Below are 6000 nucleotides of genomic sequence, written 5' to 3'. Positions count from 1 at the left end.
TTTTACCCAGGCCAGACTTAACTGATATACATTATGAAAATGCAGAAATAACTATATTTATTCAACAGATCAAGGAAAAAAACCCTGATGGCACAAATGCTACAGGATTTGCAGTAGTAACAGAAACTGAAGTTTTCTTAAAACAACCACTACCAAAAAATTACTCTATTCAAGCAGTCGTATTTGGTAGCTTTAACTGAAGCTTGTAAATTAAATAACAAAAAGGTTGTTAACGTTTACACTGACAGTCAGTATGCCTTCTCAACTGTACATGTGTTAAAACAGCATTGGAAAAACAGGTATGTTGACATCCACAGCTAAATGTATAAACTACAAATATTTTAGCATTATTAGATGTTATTCAATTGCCATCTACAATAGACTCGTATGAATGACCGGAAGGAAAACCATACTGCCAAAGAATTTGTTTAAATATGCTGCAGTATTGAGCCACGGACCATGTCATGTCTCAACAGGAGGGATGGAAGCAATAATGAACCAGGTTTTTACAGCATATGGTTTTACTAATTATTAAAAACATTTTTTTAGAATAAATAAATGAATAAAGTTTTGTCTAGCAGGTCAAATATGTGCAAAATACATTCCACAGGGCAATCTAAGACCAAAACGAAGATAATTCCCTAAGCCAGTGTATCTTTTTCAACATATTTGTTTGGATTTCATTATTTCATTATTTTGTAGATTTCATTGAACTAAATTAATGTTAAGGGAAACAATTCTGCTCAGTGACAACAGAGGTTTTTACCAAATGGTCTGAAATATTTCCATATGCACAAGCAGATGCACTCTCAGTAGCAAAATCACGCGTAAAATAACTCATTTCTAGATTTGAAATTCCTGAAAAGATCTTCAGTGATAATTTGACACACTTTGTAAACAATGTCATTTCACTGATGGCAAAGAACTTAAAATAGACCTTAGAAACCACTTTGATATAGAAGGTTTCGCTAACACATTGGAATTGTTTTACTATTTACATATGCATGTGCAGTGAAGAATTGCTTGCTGCTGATAAATGCAAAGAAGAACAGCTTACACATAAATGCTCACATATAGGCTGCTGAATGCAATGAAGACCTGCTTATCCAGTAAAGTTCAATGTCAATGTGTAATATTCAATTAGGATTTGCAAAACAGTGAAGTTAAACAATGAATGGGTCCATAGTCGGTATGAGAAGACTACAGGAATATTTACCTGGGTGTACGTTCAAACAGAGATGAGAAAATTGCGATAAATTATTGTTTGTTTGTTTGTTAGTATGTATATGAATGTTATGTGTATAAACTGTGTTGAGTTGTAGTTACTCAGTAGTGTCTCAGTGAAACAACCGACGGGGGAAGCCTTGCGGTGACAACAAAAGCAGTGTTTTACTGATCAGTCAAGTTGCTCCAGTGTACTCCATACAAACTGGTTGGCTACTGAAGGGATAGAAAATGGGGAATACTTGTTTTAAAGCAAACAAGGAATTAGATGGGAAAAATACATGTTTTAACGGGACCCAGACAATATTAAATACGCAGACAGATGGGAGAAGAAGTGTAGTTTTGTAGGAAATCACAAAATTATTACATAAAATTAGTGAAATCAATTGAAGAATGCCTTTCTGAAGAGCTGTTTACCACAGATGAGCAGCTTTGCGACCAAGCACATTGTAGATCGCTTTACTGCCAAAATGATCTAGTTTAATGGATTGGTTTAGACATGCATAACAGCATTTTAAGAACAAAGAGAGAAACAAAAAGGGACAACGCTTCATGGTGGAAGGTGATGTATAAATAACTGTGTATATGATGAAGGAGAGACCATTTGAGCAGCACAGCCATTTCGCAGCACAGGGACAGCAGTCCAAGTTAAAGGATCTCCCATGTGGTATCACCTGTCACACTGTGTCAAGGCATCAAAAGAAGAAAAAATCACCAAACTCAAGGACAAAGAGACGAAGACTCCGGTGAACGAAGAGAGAGGACTTACAAACCAGAAATACAAAAGGATGCTCGATATCAAGATCCAGAAGAAGAGGCTAACAATGCCAAAAACACTTACGATGCTGGGAATGATGCCAGCAATGAACAGAGAAGAAGATTCAGTGTCATCAATCTGCAACACGTGCCTCTAATGAGGGGGTGAATATAGAATCCTCAACGATTACAACGTCTCTGGGAACTGTGACAACAACAAGGTTTAAACCATTTTGATATATATTGTAACCTATTGGCTAAGGAATAGTGCTGAAAATGAGGTAAATCTAATCCACCACTGTCCTTGGTCTTCTGTAGGGTTTTTAAACTAATACGTGGTGGTTTGTTTTTCCACAGAAATTTGGAGATGCATGAATCTAGTGACTTAAACCAAGTAGCAGATGGTTTTATGGGGATCATTGAGAACAAATAGTTAACTTTTGGTAGTATCATCATTTTAATGGTTGTAACTCTCCCCATAAGTGATATAGGTAAGGACTTCCAACGAGAGAGATCGTCCTCTACTCTCTTTACTAATTGCACATAATCCATCTGTACTTATCAGTTTAATATGTGATTTGTCTATGCAAGGACTACATATTAAATGGATTTTTATCAATAGGAGTTGAAAAAGGAGCTTGCTCCGTTCACTCCAAGCATCGACCCGGTACTGCAGTGCCGCTGGGAACGGTGCGCTCTCCTCTGCTCTTGTGAAAAAGCTAACAGCGGTGCAGGATGGAAGTTTCTTTTAGTCTGCTGAGAAAAGAGAGTGAATGCGAAGTAGACTTTAACACGGCTCTGGGAGCGAGCCGAGTGCGGGCTAACCAGGAGAAATGCTTGAAAGAAACGCGACACCGAATGAGCGGTCAGAACAAAGCCTCAATACGGTGTTCCTGTGGTGTTTTTATAAAATGCGGTGAAAATAAAGGTGTGAATGCCCCGTAGAAAACTAAAAGGTGGAGCGGAAGTGTTCGGCTGCAAGAAGGTGTGAATGTCCGACTATATTTGGTGAAAAGCAGGTGAAGCAAGGTCTGAATGCCCAACCTTACATCATCAAAAGCGAGATCAGAGGTTTTTGGCTGCAAGAAGGCCATAGTTTGCCAAAAGCGGGTAAGGTGCGAATGACCGACTAAATATCAACAAAAGTGGGGGCGGAGGTCTTCGGATGCAAGTGGGTGTGAATATCCCACCATACAAGTATGGTGGAGAGGAAGCTGTGAATGGCCGACCATAGTTTGCAAAAAGCGGGTGAGAAAAGGTGCGAATGTCCAACCATACATGATCGAAACAGGGAGCGGAGGTATTTGGCTGCGACAAGGTGTGAATGTCCACCCATAATTAATGAAAAGTGGGCAACAAGTAGGTTCGAATGCCATACCATACATCATCAAAAGCAGGAGTGGATGTGTTCGGCTACAAGAAGGTTTGAATGTCCGAGCATAGTTTGTAAAAAGCGGGTAAGAAAAGGTTCGAATGCCCGAACATACACCATCAAAAGAGGGAGCGGAGGTGTTCCGCTGTAAGACGGTGTGAATGTCCGACCATAGTTGGTAAAAAGTGGGTATGAAAAGGTGCGAATGCCCAAATTCGGCTGCAAAAAACTGTGTTCGGCTGCAAAAAGGTGTGAATGTTCGACTAAATATCAACAAAAGTGGGGGCGGAGATCTTCGGATGCAAGTGGGTGTGAATATCCCACCATACATGTATGGTGGAGAGGAAGCTGTGATTGGCCGACCATAGTTTGCAAAAAGCGGGTGAGAAAAGGTGCGAATGTCCAACCATACATGATCAAAACAGGGAGCGGAGGTGTTTGGCTGTGACAAGGTGTGAATGTCCACCCATAATTAATGAAAAGCGGGCAACAAGTAGGTTCGAATGCCCAACCATACATCAACAAAAGCAGGAGTGGATGTGTTTGGCTACAAGAAGGTTTGAATGTCCGATCATAGTTTGTAAAAAGCGGGTAAGAAAAGGTGCGAATGCCCGACAAAGTATGATCAAAAGAGGGAGTGGAGGTTTTCGGCTACAAGAAGGTTTGAATGTACGACCATAGTTTGTAAAAAGCGGGTAAGAAAAGGTGCGAATGCCCGAACATACACCATCAAAAGAGGGAGCGGAGGTGTTACACTTGAAAGACGGTGTGAATGTCCGACCATAGTTGGTAAAAAGTGGGTAAGAAAAGGTTCGAATGCCCGAATATATACCATCAAAAGCGGAAGCGGAGGTGTTCGGCTGCAAGAAGGTGTGAACGTCCGACCAAAGTTTGTAAAAAGCAGTTAAGAAAAGGTTCGAATATCCAACCAAACATAATCAAAAGTGGGAGCAGAGCTGTTCGACTGCAAGTAGGTGTGAATATCCACCCATAATTCCTGAAAAATGGGTAAGAAAAGGTGCGAATGCCCAACCATACATCATCAAAAGAAGAAGTGGATGTGTTCTGCTACAAGAAGGTTTGAATGTCCAACCATAGTTTGTAAAAAGCGGGTAAGAAAAAGTTCGAATGCCCGAACATACACCATCAAAAGAGGGAGCGGAGGTGTTCCGCTGTAAGATGCTGCGAATGTCCGACCATAGTTGGTAAAAAGCGGGTAAGAAAAGGTTAAAAAACCGGACTGTACACAATCAATAGCGGGAGCGGAGTTGTTCGGCTACAAGAAGGTGTGAAAGTCCGACCATGGTTTGTAAAAAGCGGGTAAGACAAGGTGCGAATGCCCGACAATGTATGATCAAAAGAGGGAGCGGAGTTGTTCGGCTGCAAGGTCTGAATTTCCAACCATAATTTGTAAACACCGTTGAAGAAAAGGCTCGAAAGCCCGACTATACACCATCAAAAGCGGGAGCGGAGGTTTTCAGCTGCAAGAAGGTCTGAATGTCCACCAATAATTACTGAAAAATGGGTAAGAAAAGGTGTGAATGCCCAACTATACATCATCACAAGCAGAAGTGGATGTGTTCGGCCACAAGAAGGTTTGAATGTCCGACCATAGTTTGTAAAAGGCGGGTAAGAAAAGGTTCGAATGCCCGAACATACACAATCAAAAGAGGGAGCGGAGGTGTTTCACTGCAAGAAGGTGTGAATGTCCGAGCATAGTTTGTAAAAAGTGGGTAAGAAAAGGTTCGAATGCCAGAACATACACCATCAAAAGAGGGAGCGGAGGTGTTCCGCTGTAAGAAGGTGTGAATGTCCGACCATAGTTGGTAAAAAGCGGGTAAGAAAAGGCTAAAATACCCAACTCTACACAATCAATAGCGGGAGCGGAGTTGTTCGGCTAAAAGAAGGTATGAAAGTCCGACCATGGTTTGTAAAAAGCGGGTAAGAAAAGGTTCGAATGCCAAAATATACACCATCAAAAGCGGAAGCCGAGGTGTTCGGCTGCAAGTAGGTGTGAATGTCAGATCATAATTTGTAAAAAGCTGATGAGAAAGGTGTGAATGACCGACAATAATTGCTGAAAAATGTGTTAGAAAAGGTAAGAATGCCGGACCATTCTACATCAAAAGCGGGAGAAGAGGTGTTCGGCTGCAAGAAGCTGTGAATGTCCAGCCATAATAACTCAAAAACGGGTAAGAAAAGGTAGTATTGCCAGACCATAAATGATCAAAACAGGGAGCGGAGGTGTTCCGCTGTAAGAAGGTGTGAATGTCCCACCATAATTGGTAAAAAGCGGGTAAGAAAAGGTTAAAATACCAGATTGTACACAATCAATAGCGGGAGCGGAGTTGTTTGGCTACTAAAAGGTGTGAAAGTCCGACCATGGTTTGTAAAAAGCGGGTAAGAAAAGGTGCGAATGCCGGACAATGTATGATCAAAAGAGGGAACGGAGGTTTTCGGCTGCAAGAAGGTCTAAATGTCCAACCATAATTTGTAAAAACCGGGGAAGAAAAGGCTCGGAAGCCCGACTATACACCATCAAAAGCGGGAGCGGAGGTGTTCAGCTGCAAGAAGGTCTGAATGTCCATCAATAATTGCTAGAAAACATGAAAAAAAATGTTCGAATATCCAACCGCACATGATCATAA

At 41.1% G+C, this 6000-nt stretch overlaps 1 pseudogene; it reads left to right on the top strand.

The window, feature by feature from the left end:
• The first annotated feature begins 2504 nt into the window (after window positions 1–2504).
• On the top strand, window positions 2505–2681 carry LOC140283477 (U2 spliceosomal RNA; annotated as a pseudogene).
• Window positions 2682–6000: the final 3319 nt, after the last annotated feature.

This window comes from Leuresthes tenuis, unplaced genomic scaffold, assembly GCF_036924035.1.
Source record: "Leuresthes tenuis unplaced genomic scaffold, fLeuTen1.0.hap1 SCAF_23, whole genome shotgun sequence".
NCBI lineage: Eukaryota > Metazoa > Chordata > Actinopteri > Atheriniformes > Atherinopsidae > Leuresthes > Leuresthes tenuis.
The sequence above is the reverse complement of the archived record's forward strand: the minus strand, read 5'-3'. Positions and strand labels throughout refer to the sequence as shown.